This window comes from Silene latifolia, chromosome Y (genome assembly GCF_048544455.1).
Source record: "Silene latifolia isolate original U9 population chromosome Y, ASM4854445v1, whole genome shotgun sequence".
In the NCBI taxonomy this organism is placed as follows: Eukaryota; Viridiplantae; Streptophyta; class Magnoliopsida; order Caryophyllales; family Caryophyllaceae; genus Silene; species Silene latifolia.
The window spans coordinates 77,464,834-77,485,579 of record NC_133538.1 but is presented as its reverse complement, the minus strand read 5'-3'; positions in this window follow the sequence as shown (position 1 = coordinate 77,485,579).

The following is a 20,746-nucleotide window of genomic DNA, read 5'->3' as shown; positions in this document are numbered from 1 at the left end:
TGATTGAACTAGTCATGAATCTTATCAACATAAGACTTCTTATTTGACGCTAATATTATGTGGATTTATCTCCATAAATCCGTATATTAAGATGTATTATAATACTCCAAAAGTTTTAAATCATTCCCAATGATCAATATGTCATCCACATATAAGACTAATTAAAATTTCCGTAACTCCCACTAAACCTCATGTATAAACACAACTTCTCGACTTATCGAGAAAGGTTTTATAACATGATTATAACATTGATTCTAACTCATTGATGTCCTACTTAAGACCCTCTCTTAAGTTTCACATTATCTTAGGATTGTAAGAATCTATAAAACTCCTAACATGTATCGAATACATTCCTTCTATGAAGAAGTGGGTTTTAGATTCACTCGCTATATATATCTTAAATGAAACACAGTTCCTAAGAAAATCCAAATAGACTTAAGCATTTCAACTAGTGCAAAACCCTTTGCAACCAATCAAGCCTTTTATTTCGGATTTTCATGGCTCTAAGCCTTGTATTGAGTTGTGACTTAAACACTCTCATGTAAGTCTATGTTCATTACTTTCCAGAAGTAATCAACTTGAATCAAATAATTTCATTGTATGTTGTAAGCTCTTTACTTTCTTAAAAGTAACACTAATTCATCATCTTCAACAAGTGATGATTTTAACCTCCTAGGTTTTGAAGAAACAACGTTTTACACAAAACGTCTTATGTAGCCAAGAAAGACCAGTTTCTTGCGACATAACATTCTTTGGCACAATACAATTTGTGGCTCTTGAATATTTTCTCCCACTCTGTCTTCTAGAAATAAGCTTGTATTTTAGGAAGACAGCTTCACGAGCCACAAACCCGTTGTACTCGTGATAATTGAAAGGGAAAAATGAGCATTTGTTTCTTGTGTAAGCTTACAAACATGGTACCCTACCATTTCATATCTCATATGATTCGTTTTAGATTTAGTGGAAAAATAATTTAGACAAAATGATAAAATCCCGAAAAGGATCAAGTAACTCAAAGTAAACTTGATTGAAGTCCAAACAATATTGAATAGCGTTTGATTTCTTATCCAACCACACATTATTCCATAATGTGTGCTGAGAGAGATTAATTTTGTGATACTATATCACATTTCCTTTGGCTTATATCAAAGTCTTCACTTTGATAATCCCATCACGACTAAATCGTGATTCCTCAAACTCTTTGAACTTCTTCAAAGATTTCTCTATTTAACTTATTAAGTGAACACATTAGCGTCAACTTAAATCGTTGGTAAAAGAAAATGATCAACCTATTTTGGATCAATGATTTACAACCTCGATCTCCTTTTCAACCAAAAGGCATGAGACATCTTGCTTTGAATACAAGATACGCATATACCATAAGATCTAATGGTTTCAAGAGTACTCGATAACTCTTTGCGTTCATCATTCCAGAATCTAAGGTTTAATCTTGGGTTACCAATTTGAGTCTTGCATCACCTACATGATATATCATTCTAGTTTGGTTTAGAATATATTCACCTTGATAATGGGCTAGCCATACATCAAATCGTGGTGTATAGGGTCACAAAAGTGAAACCTCTTTTGTATCTTAACAGGTTTATATTCTTATTTAGAGTTTATGCACTTAATAGTCACAATTAAGTACAACTTTAAACCCAAAACTAGATTGAGTACACAATGACTCTACCTCTCAACATCATTGTTGCTAGTCGTCATATTCTAATCATCCTATGTATCAAGTACAATGATGAAAACCACCACCAGTATTTAATATTGACGAAGTAGTACTAGCAAAATTTATGTCAATTAAATAAACATTTAAAGAAGAAGGTCCCATTAGATGTCCCACAACTAACTTGTTTATTCTTCAATAATATGGGGTAGTTTCCTTTCTAGCGTCCAACAATTAAGACAATGGAAACTTTATCGGTCGGGATTGATAGGTTTAGTATTGTTATTCTCAATAACGTTACTTTTAACATTACCTTGTATCAATTCCATTCTAATTTTACTTCTTTAAAACCTTATCCTTTTCCTAACGGTTTAACAGAATGCTCCCACTCATTTCACTGAGTCTTTGCTTTGAGAAGCAAAATTATATTCATGAAGACTACTCTTCATTCGTTTGTTTAGTCTTAAAACTATCATTGAAGTGGTTGCGGTATTTTGGTCTATTACGATTTCCGACAAATCTAATTACCAAAACAATTTATCGCTTCAAGGTACTTAATTCAATTAAGTATATCAAAAACAATCCATTGTAAGTAGATGTGTTAGTTAAGAATCAAAAACCTGTTTGATAATGAATAGCTTTTATCTATACTCTTCACAAGAGATCCTTATCAATGGTTCATATAAGGTTTTAGAAGAAAATTCATATTTGTCTTTAGTTACGATGATTTAATGGAGATTTGAATTAAAATCGAAATGATATCGTATATGAATTGTGGTAAAGAAATAGAACAATATAATAATAGAATAGTGGAAAACTTAACATTTATCGTTTTATTAATACTTGTAAATGACAAGTAACGCATTTACATAGTGACCTCTACCCAACTATGATAAATGATTCCAAGATCCAAATTCATATTAACTTGGGCACGGTGTGGCCGATGAATCCCTTATCAATATAACTCGGTGGATTACCTCTTTAATCGATTCTACTTTTAGAACTCTTGGTCGATAAAATTACATTAACATTTATCTTTAGCCCAAAACACATCCGACAAGGGCATGGTGTGGCCGATGAAACCCTTATCAAAAACTTTTGTTGAGTTCAATCCAAATTTCGAATAAATGTGTCCATGATCCAAACCACATTAACTTGGGTACGGTGTGGCCGATGAAACCCTCATCAACATGAATTCGGTGGATAGACATTTATCACCCACTTCCCCTACGTAACAAGGTTTGTACCCCGGTGTGGCCGAGTGCACTCCCTCACGAAATAGGTTTTCATGGTTTCTACTTTTTTGTAAGGCTAAGTCTCAATTGTTTATATTTTAGCGAGAGGTCATGTCAATTTATCATCTATCACGTTTTAAGTGATCTAAAGCGGTGAACTACGATAATTGTAATTGACACGGTCGATAAACTCGATAAATGATGATGCATGTTTTAGTTGTGGCGATTTAGCAATGCATGCAACATATAAATAAAATGCAAAGCATAAAATAAAATCCTAGTATGGCCTTCCTAAAATAGAAAATCTAATTAACTATTACATATTTGGAAACCAACTCCATTGGTCTCTTGAACTTCGGTTTTGGCACGCATCTCGAGGTAACACCGTCTTTATGTATCGCCTTCTTTGAGTGACACCGTCTTCAAGGAACTCCGAAATAAATAAATTACATAATTTCCTATTATACATTTGTAGTTAAAATAAAATAAATCTATTAAATTACAAAACGGTGATACGAGATCACAATAAATTACAACCGAATCGATATTCCCATACATTTCGGGTAATACCAATTAAAAACTAAGGCCATGCTAAGTAAAAAATACATAATTCAAAATTACATAAAATAAAATTATGACAATCATAAATAAAATGCAGCTTTATAATATGTATGAACATGCCCAATTTAATGCTAAATCGCCTTCAAGGAGCCAATATCGTATATTAAACGGTTTTTACGGATTTGCGTGATTCAACCTTTTAAAATCACAATAATTACATAAATTCATATTTATGCACAAGTTAATTACCCTAACCAACTTAGGACTCAAAATTAGTCTCCACTAACTTTTTGACTATAATTAACTTATATTTCTTAAAATTGTTCATTAATGGACTCAAAATTACAATAAAATACTATAAACTTCAAATACATCACAAAAATTTCAAATAAATTCAAAATTTTGAAATTTAAACTCATGAACATTCTGGAAAAATAGCATGACACTCATAATGTCCAAAAACTTAGGTTAAAATTTCGAAAATTTATCGGGAAAAACATTGTTGCGGTTTATCGGATTTATCAACTATAATCATAAAAACATGAGAAAAATTATATTTATCAAATTTTCAATTTTAGATCTGAAATAGGTAATAAAATGGAACATGTGACATTTTTCCTTAGTCATGAAGTATGTTTTAGCAATTATTCACTAATTAAAGTCACTATTTATGCTATTTTTCATCAAAAATCCATAAATCATGCATAAAGACTTCATTATAGCCTTTTATTTTACAAAAATCTTGTAAAATTGCACGTGACAACATACTAAATTTCTATGACCATATTCGAAATTTATCTCATATTAACCTATTTTTCATTTAAATTCGATTTTTATCATGAAAAATCCAAATTTCGAGCATAAAACTCCAAAAATTATGACAATTTGCAGGTCATCTAAAAATAATATATGTGAAAACATATCCAAAAACCACTGAAAAATTCGAAGTTTAGCTAATTTTAGTCCGAAAATGACATTTTTATCATAAAATCACATTTTTAATGCCATTATAATATAAAATGAGCAATAAAAATCCATAAATTAACCAAAATATCCTAAATTCATTTTAGGATCAGAAACGTTAATATGCAAAATTGATTTCGTGATATATCATAATAAACACAAATTTATAAGTTTTATATGTTAATTGTATAACTCGGAAAATCTATAACCGATTTGCATGCAAACAACCTAAGGCTCTGATACCACTTGTTAGAAATCTATGTCTCATAATAATCAACATATTCATATATGTTCAAATTTTATTTAGTCATAAAATAAATTACAAATCTTATGCATGCAAACTTAAATTAAAAGAGAAGAAATCATCAACCCGTACAATGTGATTTCGGTTTTATGGGCACCAACAAGATCTCCTTCTTGTTAGTTCTTGAGCATTCTAAATAATGGATGAACAAAGATTCAAGTATAGAATCTCTCCCAAAAGTGAATACCCAAGGAAAAACTCTTAATAACTAACATTATTATGTTCTAGTAATAATAAAAGTCTTTGCTTAAAATTTGACACAAAATATTTATTTGTTCTCTTGAAAAATTTCGGTCCAAGAGGAGGAGATTTTGTGGTTTTATTTCTCTAAAAAATTTCATAAGATGTAGAGAGACATAATTTTTTACACTAGAAAATTATGTGAAGAGAAAGTGAATAATAAAAGAAAAGCCCCCTTTGTCTTTTCTATGTGGAAACCGGTTGGAGGGGAAGGAGAGCCCAATGCATGGGCTAGTTTTTCTACCCAAGAAAAACATAGGTATGCAAGGCTATGTGAGGTAGTAATCATAGTGTTTTCCACTTAAAATAAAAACACAATATATACCTTAACCTCCCTCCATATTTCGGCACTTTCATAAAATGGATGGTCCATTTTATTTTTTGTCATTTGTCAATTGTGACAAATGTGACATGTTACTTGTCATGTGAAATTGTAATGTATTTTTATCATATTAAAAATCAACATACTCATAAAATATGTCATTTACAAAATCGACTAGTAATTCGTAATTACTTGTGCCAAAACGGTTTACCAAATTATAAATTACAACATCTTGTATTTATAATAAATTATTCATTCAATTTCAATTCCAAATTGTTTCGTAAAAAATAATTTTATCTAAGTAATAAAACAATTCAATTACTTAGACCGTATCTAATATAATCGAATTACAATAAAACACGTTAATTTTATTCACAAAATCATCCGTCAATTTTTAAGTAATTTAATTAACCCGTATCGGCATACGATTAATTAAATAATCAATTAAGAGTATTTCCCTATAGGTATGACCTAAGGGGATCAACTGATCACCACCGTCGCACGACAGTAATGTCAAACTCTAGACAGCCAATCATTACCGATATGTGTCGACCAGTTGACTGTAAAATATTACATCCCACATGTATTCTTAAAATGAGATTTAAACATGTGACCATCATGATCGACAATTGTTATCGCATTATTGCGGAGGACGCTTATTCCAACAATGTATTGATTCAATAACCGTCTCACGCAATAATTAAATACCGTTTGTGTGTATAGAGATGATATATATGACATTAAAGAGATGTCATGAAAAAAGTGTTTTATAAGACATAAGCAACTGTAAGATAATCTATGTTGAGTTGTTGTCAACAACAATCTTCTCTAATTAACTTATTAATGTGTGCTCTTAGGAACACACGTTAGAAAAATCGAAAAATCAAATACTATGATGAGATACAGAGTACTTACTAATAAATGCAAGCTAGTCTAAGTAACCCATAGAATGAAGTTAAGGTGTTTGGTAAATGGCGGATTGAGAAATTTTCAGCATATTCAAGGCTTTTAGCATGTTTGACTCACCAATCTATTATTTTGAGTGTTTTGGTAAATGGCATATTGAAAGAGTATATTGGAGCTCAATCTACTGTTTTCCAATATGCTGCTCTACCCAGCATATTCACATTAGTAGATTGTGAAATATGAATCCGTCAACAATCTACACATAGATACAACAATCTATTAACCAAAATTTGCTAATTACCAAACACTTCTACTAAATCTGCTTATTGAAATATACTAGTCAAACATGTTAATCCAATCTGTTATTTATAATCTGCTTGACCAATCTACTTCTGCTAATATCAATTTGCTGATTACCAAACAGGGCCAATATAAAACTTATGTTGGCATATGTTCTAAATACATGTAGTCATATCTCATACATGTGATCTCTTATTATTGAAATTATATATTTGTAGCAAAAGCTATAAAATGATAAACCTAAACTTTAGCTAAACTATTCTATTTTTGACATCGCATTGAATAAAAAACGGCTTAGTTGACAATTAAGATTCCTTGTTCGAACCATTAGCCATCATAACCTTTACGATTGGTCGAAATTTTACTTCCATGATCGTCAATCCAAACTACTTTGATAAACCCTTCATTTTTTATTATCCAGCTAAAAAAATAAAACAAAAAATAATAGGATGATGTGAATTATTTAATTTGAAGTTGTTTTTTTACTAAATAATTGTTGAGTTTATCGATCCGGTATTTAAGAGGGGGAGAGGGTGAATTAAGTACCCTTTTACAAATTAAAGCGAAATTAAAGCACTAGGTCGTTCATGAATTTCCTTCTGAAACAATACACATGCTAATTGAAAGTCTCGGTGACTGTCCAAATAATCAGAGTTGTGCTGTATTGTTTGTTCGAGTGAATACGTGAATCAAAAAGGAAAAACAAAAAAAAATCAAAGGCAAACGAAATTAAAGAAAGCAAGAGACACATGATTTTTAACGTGGTTCGACCTACTCTCTAAAGGTCTACGTCCACCCTCTCTCTTATTATTATCTCCTTTATAACCAAACTCGATTACGAAGAAAACCCCCACGATCAACCCCGATCGTGCGACTCGAGTACAACCCCGTACCCCAAAAACACTCTCTCACAAAAAGTGAAAATTACAACACAAATTGTCTCCTTATATGGTTCAACAATTGGAACAATGGAGAACAAACTATCCTTATGAATATAAGAACTTGTGTACTCAAGAACAATCCAAAACTCACGGCTTTTGAAATAAACTTTGCAAATAAAACAGAAAGGAATGCTTTCACCAAATTTGCAAAAGACGATTTAAAAACCAGTTTGACAAAGTTGACTTTGCATAAAAATTCTTCTGGACTTTCTTAAACTCTCCGTATGTGTTGTATATCTTTGCAACAAAGATTTATTCGTCTTATATATTTTCAAATATTGACCAAATCAAATCTTTTCAATCATGCAACCAACTTTATACGAAATCTTTGACTCTTGATAATTTAGTTACCTTCAAAGACACAAACTCCTCAAAAAAGTAAAGATATTATTTAGAGCAGATTTTGGAAGTTCCAACGGAATGAGTTTTTTTTTTTAAAACAGTTATTTAGCAAAAATATTTGATCTTCGAAATTAATTTGTCCAAAATATAAGCCGTGATTATATATTGAACCGAATAAGAATAAGCACAAGATATATATTCTTACAATTTTTCTAGACACGAATTAAGACTCGGTCCAAGCTTCATCCGTCTTCTTTTCCGAGCAAATATGAATTGCTTTTGGACCTGTCATACACACCTCTAGACACACCATTAATTTAGAGGGATACACAAAAGTGAAGGACTTGTCATCATCAATAAAATAGGTGCAACAAATTCCCCCTTTGATGATGGCAAGTCCCTAAAAAAGTTCCCCCTCAATATTGGAATACTCCTGCAAAAATATTCAAGAAAAACCAAGACAACAATAACAGTAAAGATAGAAAACAATACGATCAGTGACATAACTAAACCAAGGTTCATGGAACATAAACGAGATTATCATCATAGGCATAGGTCTAATATTATCAGCAGCTGCTATGTACACTAGGGTCCCTAAATCTTTCCCCCTCTTGACATCATCAAAAGGAGAAGGACGGTCAAAATGTGTCAACGCATCGCCTCATGGTCAGTGAAGTGTCAGTGCACCTACCGGACACAGTCAAAAGACATCATCGATATAAGTACAGGCCACTAAGAAAAGTACGAATAATACATAATCAGCAATAAGAATTAAGCAAAAGAAGGGTGGGGCAAGGGAGGTCTATTTGGGAAGGCAGACTAAGAGTTGTTTGAGGAGGTCAGGAATAACGGTGAGCTCAAGGAGTTCTCTGATGGCCACCAATTCGTCTAAAAGCATTCCCAAGCCACCAGCCATGGTATCCCAGAGATCATCCATATTCAATCCAAGAGCACCAAAACCACCTATACTAGACCCAGCAGAACTCGAAGCCTTACTGCGCAACCCATGTAGCTGATCATCAACAACCCGAATGCGCATTTGCCCATCAGCCCATCTCCCATACGATCATCCAAAGCAACATAGAAACTATCATCTGACAGAAGTTTCAACCGCCAAAACACATGACTCAACCACATCCCATAGGGCAATTCCCGTGCCTTCTTGCTGTTTGTTTTCTGAACCTCGGATGCAACCTCACAGATATAATGAAACATAATAACATCCAGATTGACGGGTTTCTTCATCATAAGATGATCCATAAGCAACAGATCAGAGATATGGCAATAACCACGAGAATGAGGACGGGGAGTGACGGTTCGGTGAATAACATTATACAGAAATTGATGAGGAGCATCAAGAATACTAGGGCTAATGTGACCATCGATAGTAGCATTAGGGTCAAAATATTGAAGCACCATGAGAGGATCCAAGTCAACCAACCCCGGCTAGCTATTTTGAGCAAGAATATCAAAGCCAACAAAAGGTATTTTAAACAAGTGGGCAAGCTCAGCGGCTCTTAAGACAAAGGTCCTGCCATTAATTTTAGCTGATAGTAGAGTACCCTGGTTGTTCACCGCAACCGACTGATAAAATTGAAGAATTTACGGGATAAATACCACGGAATGTGCGGTAAACATCGAGGTCCACTGTTGGGCATTAAGAAGATCAAGAAAAAAAGAAAAGGCAGGTTTAGATTCTAACCATGGAAGCGGGTAGTAGCGGCTTGGGAGAATAGAATGAGCAAGTAATCTTTGACACAAACTGAAATTCGTGTCAGTCATATCCACAGACCGAAGAAAGTCAAGAACTTTATCATTATCTATGGCAGACAGCAGTGTAGCTTTTTGGACGGGAGCACCATCTGCCGTAGCATCATCGGCAGACACCGGAGAATCCGGGCACTTTCTTTTAAGAGACCGCCCTTTTCCCTTTTTCAACAACTCCAAAGGTTTCAAACTCTTATAAAGATTAGTAGTCCACTCTTCATCCCCAGATCCGTCGTCATCCCCATAAACCATCTTCCCTTTAACTTTCCCGGACACACACGCGGGAACAACCCGATTACCATCCTCGGGTTCAGTTATCCGGACCCCTTTTCTAAGCCTTGTGGGACGATTTGGAGCTTTAGGCTCTTCAGATAGGGATGGTGACTCCTCGAATTCCGTAGCTGGCGGTGCGAAATCAATTGCATGCATCATTTTAGAATGAGTGGATATGGTGGCAGAGGGATTGAGTGGTTGAGTTGTTGGGGCTTTTGATTTCGGTGGAGTTTTTGTGGGTATAGTGGTTGTTTCCGGCTGGGTTGAGGTAACGGGTGTGGATTCCGGTGAGACAGGGTTCTCGGGTATGATGAAGGTAGGAAGTTTAGAGTTTTTGGTAGCGGCTTTGGATTTCTTCTTCGACATGGCTGCCGCGGAAGAAGTGGGGTGTTTTGGAAGTTTTAGGGTTGAGAGATGGATAGGGAATTTTGGTTGGGTTTAGAGTGTGTGTTGTGGACGGGTGAGGGGAGTTAGGTGGGTATTTATGATTTTCATATGGGCTTGTTGGGTAAGGCTTTATTTATCTTTTGCCAAAACCAAAATGCATAATTACATAAAACAGTACCAATTCATAGAGAGACAACTTATGACTAGTTTATATGAAAGAAACCGACTAGAGTAAGCAGAATGCACGTCAACTTAAAATCTCATAAGAAATATTATTGATACATAATCACGACATCTTCAATCTAGTCAATCATTGAGGTATTAATTTTTAGGACCAAAGATACTACGAGTTGCTATTCAAAAGACCTAATTCTAATCGGATTTTCACAAATTGTTCTCGAGCCAATGGTTTAGTAAAAAATATCGCACAACTTATCTTCTGTTTTACAAAATTTTAAGCTTATGTTCCCTTTTTCTACGTTATCACGGAGAAAATGATGACGAATGTCAATGTGTTTTGTCCTGGAATGCTGAACGGGATTTTTAGAAATATTAATTGCGCTAGTGTTATCACAAAGAATGGGAACACAATTAATGATCATACCGTAATCCCGCAGCTGTTGTCTTACCCATAGGATTTGAGCACAACATTGAGCAGCAGCGACATATTCACTCTCAGCAGTAGATAGAGCAACCGTATTTTGTTTCTTGGAAGCCCAAGAGATAAGACACGGTCCAACAAAGGTGGCAATACCAGATGTACTTTTTCTTTCAACTGAGCAACCTGCATAATCTGCATCTGAATACCCCGTGAGATATAAAGGTGAACCTATCATACCTCGATACACCTTTTCATCTACACTTTTACCTTTTTCATCTTTGTCAAGCTTGAGTGTAGAACACATGGGTGTAGGAAATGGATTAGCTGTAGTCATACCCAATTTCTTTAGCATCTCCTTGATATATTTTCTTTGATGGATCATTATGCCATGTGTAGTTTGCTTTATCTGAAGGCCCAAAAAGAATCCTAGCTCGCCTATCATGCTTATCTCGAACTCCGATTGCATAAGATTGGAAAAATATGCACATAAAACATCATTAGTTGCTCCAAAAATGATATCATCTACATAAATTTGAATAACTAATAAGTCCTCTTTCACCGGTTTTAGAAATAGTGTTTTGTCAACTGAACCTCTTTGAAAACCATTTTCAATAAGGAACTTTGATAGTCTATCATACCAAGACCTAGGTGCTTGTTTAAGACCATAAAGTGCCTTATCTAATTTATAAACATGATTAGGAAAATTACTATCTAAAAAACCGGGAGGTTGTACAACATATACTTCCTCTTGCAAATAGCCATTATGAAACACGGTCTTAACATCCATTTGAAAGATTTTGATACCCATATGAGCGGCAAAAGCAATAAGGAGACGAATGGCTTCTAGTCTTGCCACTGGTGCAAAGGTTTCACCGTAATCGATCCCTTCCTGTAGATTGTATCCTTGCACTACAAGTCTAGCCTTGTTTCTCACATTCACACCTGCATCATCCAATTTATTTCGAAATACACATTTCGTTCCTATGACGGAACGATCTCTTGGACGTGGTTCCAAGTGCCACACCTTGCTTCAGTCAAATTGATTAAGCTCCTCCTGCATAGCAATAACCCAATCAGGATCAGTTAAAGCTTCATTAATACTAGAAGGTTCTAATTCTGTTAAGAATGAATAATGAGCACAAAAATTTCTTAATAAAGATTTAGTTTTGACTCCCTCATGGATGTCAGTCAGAATGTTATCCATTGGATGTGAACTTTGATGCTTCCAACGTCGAGGAAAAAATGTTTCTGTTTCTGGTGTAGATTGAACAGTACTGAATTCTGTTCGATTCTGCTCGACATACGTATTTGTAAACTGAACATCAATGGATTCTGTTTGATTCTGCTCAACATCTGTATTCATCTTTCTCGACGTATCTGAGCTACTGGAGGCCTGATTTGTCTCATTAGACGGTGCAGCTGTATGTTCAGAGATGCCTGAACTTGGTGATGTTTCACGACAGAACAGCTCTGTGTTCTGTTCATTTCCCCCTGAATTCGTGGACTATTCTGCACCTGTTCCTTCCAACGAAGAAGGCTCCTCTAGTTTAGGTGGATCATCTCTTACAAATCCAACATCAAAGTCATCATCATCCTGCAATTCAGCGTTAAGCACATTAGTTTCATCGAAAATTACATGTACACTTTCCTCAAAACACATAGTTCTTTTTGTTGTAAACTTTATAGGCCTTGCTTTCGTTTGAATATCCAATGAAAACCGCCTCATCGCTTCTTGGATCAAATTTTCCCAAATTATTTTAGCCATTGTTATGAACATAGCATTTTGATCCAAAGCAGCAGAAATGTGAAATATTTGGCTTTCGCCCATATAGAAGCTCATAAGGCGTTTTCTTATGGATAGATCTAATAGGAACACGGTTACGAATATAACAAGCTGTGTTCACAGCTTCGGCCCAAAAGTTTCTAGGTAACTCGCTGCAAACTAACATGGATCTGGTCATGTCCTCCAAAGTTCTATTCATTCTTTCCACTACACCATTTTTTTACGGTGTCCTAGGAGCAGAAAAGTTATGATCAATACCATGTTCCCTGCAAAAGGATATAAACGAATCACTCTCAAATTCTCTTCCATTGTCGGTTCTAATGGAGATCAATTTGTGACCAAGTTTGTTTTGGAGTTTCTTAATCAAAACGTGGAATTCTTCAAAGGTTTCACTTTTAGCATGTAAAAATAAAGTCCAAACAAACCGTGAATAATCGTCCACTAGAACACATACATAAAGACTTCCACCTCGGCTTCTAATCCTCATCGGTCCACACAAATCCATGTGAATGAGTTTTAGAGGCTTGGTGGTGCTAACGAACCTTTTAGATATAAAAGAACTTCGGACATGTTTGCATCGAGCACAAACATCACAAACTCCGTCAATTTCAAACTTCATAGAAGGTAGGCCTTCCACTAAATCGAGTTTGTAAAGTTTGTTTAGAGATGAAAATCTAACATGTCCAAACCTCTTATGCCATAGATTAGGATCGTTTTGCATTACGGATAAACATTTAATGCTTTCCCTAGGAATGCTTTGTGGGAAATATCGGTATATCTCATCAAGAAAATTCGGATTATAACGAATTATGAAATATGAAATTGCGAGTCGTAAACGAAATTGCATAAACAAAAGAATAGAGATTAAATTTAACCTTCGGTCCTAGAAATTTGGCCTAAGAACAAATATCGAGATCGATATTCTCCTAATCGTTGCACCCAAGATGCTCCGAGAAATGCCTCTTTCTTGCTAGAAAGAAAACCCTAATTTCTAATAATTTTAGAGTAGGTTTTTTTTAGGGTTTTGATGAGAGTATTAGGTTAAAAATTAAGAGAGAAAAATGATTCCCATCTCCCTCTTTTAACCGTCCAAAAAGGAGAGAATTAGGAAGATATTTTTCTCCTTTTTTTCTTCCTTAAATCGTGTGACCCACAACCAAAAATAAGGAGAAAATATTCTTATTTTAGGTTGTCATAAATTTGTATAAAATGTGTATATTTATCAATTGTCATTTATGTCGTCATGTATTAATAAGTCCACACACAACAGTTTGTAGTCGATTTATTAATACCGGTCTGTCAACATTTATTATGACAATTTCGTATAATATATACATTAACTATAAATATAACATATTTATAATTTGTTAATTAAATATAACCGTTATGTTTAATTACGAATTAACATCTTAATTCGTTTAAGCTAACATTATATACATTAATTAAATATAACAGTTTATATTCAATTTACGAATTAACAATTAATTCGTCTCAGCTGATATTATTTAATTGTATTAAATAATCGACTCATCATCACATTAACTAACCTTTTAGTCAAATACATGGACTAACCTTTTAGTCATATAAGGCATCAATGTGATTATATTTTCATATAATCACATCTCTCAAACACATCCTTTAGGTGTGACATTTAGGGACCAGTTGATCACCGCCATCAGTATGATAATAACGTCAAACTTCTTGCAAGCCAACCGTTATTAGTAAACGTTAATCAACTGATAAAATACTAAGTATACTATGTGAACCTATAAGAGATTTATACACGTTATCACACTAACTGTGGAGGACACTAGCTCCAACAATCTCCCACTTGTCCTCACCAGTGTATGTGCGATAACCGATTCTCATATCCTTAATTTCTCCCACTCAATGTAAAACAATTTGCAAAATCCTTATTCACAAAGGTCGTATTTCACAAGTGATCAATATCAAGAGTGGTTTTCCCGACTAGAGATAACTTAACTGATAAACGAATCATCATTCGAGCATGGCCATGAATTTTGAGTTACAACTCCTCGAGTGGCCCTGAGAAATGACTAAACCTGATAAAGGTTGGATATTTTTTTCAACTCGAATCCTGCAGATATAAGCACAGTATGAAATGACCCAGTAAAAATCTGCTTAGCCTCCTGTTACGGTCGACCTTGAGAAAGAAACCAAAGTCGCCCAAAAACTGCCTTAATCTCAAGAGACAGTCGATAGTCAAAAGAATAGACTCTAGGAACACAATGGAAGTCCAATCCACGAACTGGCTCCGAATGTTTTTAAACATTTAGGACTCCATTACATTGTCACAATGTCCTACGAGGTATCGTTATAACTCGCATATGTGATCGATCAGCCAACCGTTTGACTTATGACTCGTTGAACCCACCATCAATCAACTTCACAATATAATAGCCAGAGTTATCAGCTCATGTAGGCGATTACGGACCAAAACAAATATAATGTAATTCAGTTCACTTTGTGGCGTTCAATGTTGTCGTACAATCCACATGAAAAATAAAATATGAAATAATACGATGAAGATATAAATAGCATATGAAAATGAAAAAGTATCGAATCCATAAGCAACTAGTACAACTCAGGAACACGTTTAATTCCCATGGAAATAACGTGCCCTTCATGCTTATCATATTTCAATGGTTTAGTGAGAGGATCCACGATGTTGTCATCCGAAGCAATCTTGTCAATCACTATCTCCTCTTACTCCACGTAATCACGGACCAGGTGAGCCTTCCGATGTACATGTCTAGACTTGTTGCTAGACTTAGGCTCCTTGGCCTGGAAGATGGCACCTCTATTGTCATAATAGATGGTGATTGGGTCATTCGAACTAGGAACTATGGTTAGTCCTTGTAAGAATTGACGCATCCATATAGCTTCCTTTCTCGCTTCTAAAGCGATAGTACTTTTCAGTTGATAGTAGAATCTGCTACAACTTCCTGTTTTGAACCCTTACAGCTGACCGCAACACCATTAAGAGTAAAGACGAATCCAGACTGAGATTTCGAATCATCTCGACCTGTTTGGAAGCTAGCATCTGCGTAACCGATTGCACATAGCTTAGTATCTCCTCCATAAGTTCTCCGTAGGTACTTAAGGATGTTTTTAACAACCATCCAGTGTGTTTCACCTGGATTTCCTTGGTACCGACTCGTCATACTCAATGCATATGCCACGTCTGGACGTGTGCATATCATGGCATACATGATTGATCCTATGGCTGATGCATAAGGAACACGACTCATGCGTTCGACCCCTTCAGGTGTCTTGGGTGACTGAGACTTGCTCAAATGCATCCCAGAAGTCATTGGAAGTCTCCCCTTCTTGGTTTTGGTCATGCTGAACCTTTCAAGAAACTTATCTAAATAAGACTCCTGACTCAGTGATAACATCCGTCGTGATCTATTTCGATAGATACGGATTCCCAATATGCGTTGTGCCTCACCCAGATCTTTCATCTGGAAATGGTTCTTCAACCATCCTTTTACCGAAGATAAGAGAGGAATGTCATTCCCAATCAAGAGTATGTCATCGACATACAATATCAAGAAAACAATCTTGCTCCCACTCGACATGACATATAAGCATGGTTCCTCGACCGATCAAGTGAAACCATACTCTTTTATCACCTGGTCGAAACGATGATTTCAAATCTGAGAAGCTTGCTTAAGTCCATAAATGGAACGTTTAAGTTTGCACACTTTCTTAGGATTTTCAGGATCTATGAAACCTTCGGGTTGTACCATGTACAATTCCTCCTCCAAATAACCGTTTAAGAAGGAGGTTTTCACATCCATCTGCCAAATTTCATAGTCATGAAAAACGGCAATCGCTAAGATTATCCGAATGGAATGCAGCATAACTACGGGTGCAAAGATTTCATCATAATGCAATCCGTGCACTTGAGTGAAACCTTTTGCCACTAGTCGTGCTTTATAGGTATCTGGTTTCCCTTCTACAGAATGCTTTATTTTGTAAAGCCATTTGCACTGAAGAGGTCGTACCTTGTTAGGTAAATCAACAAGATCCCATACGTCATTCTCATACATGGAGTCCATCTCGGATCGCATGGCTCCAAGCCATAGCTTAGAGTCGGAACAGGTCATGGCACCTTTATAGGTAGTGGGTTCATTACTCTCTAGGAGCAAAACGTCATTTTCCTCGACCATACCAATGTATATGTCTGGAGGATTAGAGACTCTACCCGACCTCCTAGGTTCCTGAGGAATGTTAACCGTATCATTAGTTGAAGGAACATTTTCCTCCATCTGTTCCTCGGTTGTTGGTTCTTGAATCTCCGACAGCTCGAAGGTTCTATTACTTTACTTGTTCTCGAGAAATTCTTTCTCTATGAACTTTGCACTAGCCGCAACAAAAACTCGATGTTCGGTAAGCGAATAGAAGTAATGACCAAACATTCCTTTTGGATAACCAATAAAGTATGTCTTGACCGATCGTGGTCCGAGCTTATCCTCGTGTCTCCACTTGTCATAAGCCTCGCAGCCCCAAACCCGAATAAAGGACAAGTTATGGACCGTTCCCTTCCATATTTCATACAGAGTCTTGTCGACAGCTTTAGACGGACTTCGGTTAAGTATAAGAGCAGCTGACAAAAGTACAAAATCCCATAATGAATCAGGTACTACCGTGTGACTCATCATGGATCGAACCATATCAAGTAGTGTTCAATTTCTCCGTTCGGACACACCATTTAATTGAGGTGTTCCAGGTGGAGTTAACTGTAAAACTATTCCACAGTCTTTACGGTGTTGATCAAACTCATTTGAAAGATATTCACCACCATGATCTGAATGGAGTGCTTTAACCTTTCTTCCCAATTGGTTCTCAACCTTATTCTGGTATTCTTTGAATTTTTCAAAAGACTCACTTTTATGCTTCATTAAGTAGACATATCCGTATCTACTCAAATCATCCGTGAAAGTGATAAAATATCTATAGCCGTCTCTTGCGGTGATTGACATAGGTCCACATACATCAGTATGTATGAGTCCTAATAGGTCATTAGCGCGCATTCCAACACCTTTGAAGGAAATTCGAGTCATTTTGCCGATAAGACATGATTCACACGTGCCAAATGATGAGAAATCAAATGTGGAGATAGTCCCACTCTCAATGAGTTTCTTTACACGTTTTTCATTTATGTGTCCCATTCGACAATGCCATAGATAAGTTTGATCTTTGTCACCAACCTTTAATTTCTTATTATTCACATGTAATATCTTTGTGGTTTGATCTAAGATATAAATTCCATTCATGGAAACTACTTTGCCATAAACCATTTCATTAAAAGAGAAAATACAACTATTTTTCTTTATTGAAAATGAAAAACCGTCTTTATCAAATACGGAAACAGAAATAATATTCTTAGATAAACTGGGTACATAGTAAAAGTTATATAAATATAACTCAAAACCACTTGGGAGCTGGATTACGTATGTTCCCTTTGAGACTGCAGCAACTCTTGCTCCATTCCCGACTCGCAGGTCCACATCGCGAGGGGTGTGATGTTTTTTAGGCCCTGCAAATGATTACACATATGAGAACCACAACCGGTATCAAGTACCCAAGTTCCGAAACTTGCATGGTTAATCTCAATCATATAAATATAAGATGACATACCAACATGAGTGACGCGGCCTGCTTTTATGTCCTCACGGTACACGGGACAGTTCCTCCTCCAATGCCCAGTCTTGTGACAATGGTGGCACTCAACGTTACCGCCCTTGCTCTTTTCATTGCCTTGTGAGCCACTAGTCTCACCAGGCCCACTCTTACCGTTTCCCGACTTCTTAAACTTTGGCTTTCCTACAGTTAGGTTGCCGTGAGCTTTGCCCTTACCCTTATTCTTGTTGGAAATCATGAGAACATCTTGCTTCATGCTCCCACTCCATTTCATATCTTTCTCGGTCTGTACGAGAAGTGAGTGTAGCTCATGAGGACTTTTCTTCATGTCATTCATGTAGTAATTTGCCCTGAAGAGCGCAAAACCATCATGAAGTGAATGAAGCATACGGTCAATGACTATCCTCTCACTGATTTTGCAATCAAGTGCCTCTAGTTTCTCGACATTCTTAATAATGTTAAGAATGTGTGGGCTAACCGATTGGCCCTTCTGGAGTTTCGCATCAAAGAAGCGACAAGTATGCTCATAAGTAACGATTCTCGGTGCTTTTGAGAACCCATTAGTGAGCGTGGTGAAAATATTGTTTGCACCTTGGGCAATGAAGCGTCTTTGCAAATTGGTTTCCATTGCAAAAATGAGTACGTTCTTTATCGCACCCGCTTCCATGACGAAGTCACTATAAGCAAGTGACTCGTTAGCTCTTGCATTGGGGCCTGGGTTTGGCGGTATTGGCTCAGTTAAGTACTTGAACTTACCGTCAGCAATGGCAACATTCCGTAATAATGCCTCCCAGTCCGCAAAGTTGGACCCGTCATTTTTCAGTCGTGTGGACTGATTCATGTGGTCCATGAAAGTTTTGAGCCAGGACTCGCGTGCAAGTGTGGCACTTGACATATGGATATCATTGTTTCCAGTCATTTGTTGTAAGCAGTATTATCAATATAAAACGAATTCTACACTGCGAAAAGAAGAAGAAAAATATAATAAGCATACTCATCGTTATGATTTAAGTCTAATGCAAAAACTTTTATAATGCGAAGACTCAAGCATTTATACAATTGACCTCCCTCAAAAATTATATAAATGATCCCAAGACTCAATTATCTGTAAATTGATAAGCCAACCTCTTGGCTAATTCTACTTTTAGAATTCATGGTTGATAAATTTCTGTAAATTCTATCTATAGTCCATCATAATCACGAGAAACTCTTCGGATTATAATGTTGAGGTAAAATAAGTCAACAAAAACTACTTACCCAACGTAGAAGGGGCACATGGAGAGTAAGGTCCTATATGCCTACCGACGAAGAAGGGATTCATAGTTGTTTGGCCTATAAAGACTAGTCTCAATTTTAGTTTTTGAGGAAGATCCCATCAACTTTATTTTAATTCATTTTAAGTGAACTAATATCTAGCATGCGAGAACGAATAAACTAAGATGATGGCTAAAATTGTGTGACATGTTTATGTCCATGATAACTAACATCCAAACTATATGAGTCAATTTTCATGCATATAAGTAGGTGGTTTGGTTTAGGCGGAATATGATGCACTAACTATCATGTGAAGAAAAGCAACAAGAATGGAAAAACGTAAAACAATAATAAAGTCCTAGTGTGGCCTATCTACCAAAATGAACATAAATACAATTTTGGAATCCTTCCTAGGACCCAAGAAGCTTGTCTTGATGTTACATCTTGGTCCATGTAGCGGGAGTGAGCAATCCAATCTCCATCTTTAGTCTTCTCAAAATTACAAATAATAAATTACAAAATAAATTTATTTACATTCTAATTTAAAAAATATAATACTAAAGAAAACCAAAGGAGATTCGAGATCTCAAAATTACATCAAGATTATGTTTCCATCATTACGAAAACATAATCAACTAAGGCCACACTAGGTAATACAAAATTACAACCGATTGCAAAAATACGTAAATAAACCATTCAACAATTCATACAACTTAAATAAAATGCATCAACTATAAATTAATCATTCAAGACATAATTCCTTAATTATGTAGAGTAATTTATCCAAACCACCTATTTTAAAATAATCAAAATTATGTGACAATTCCTCAATTACTCACAATAATTCCAATTTTAATACACATTAACTTGTAATATGAATTAATCCAACATTATTTTAAACCACTTTAAAATAATTGGGTATCTAAAAATTTGTGAACTTTTTCACAACTAACAATCATACATTATAGATTTAATGTATAATAATTATTGGCCAAAACACAAAAAAATAGTTTTTTTATTGCTCTCGGCATACCTCAAAAACAAAAAAAAAACATTTTTTTTTCTTTTTCTTTTTTTTTTTTATAAATGCTCTCGGCATTGTTCCCTAAAAACGAAAACATGTTTTTTTTTTCCTTATCTCAAAAAAAAAAAAACATTTTTATGTGAACAATTTGTTTAATGTTTCTACTATAACAAGATTGGCATAATCATCATCTTTTAA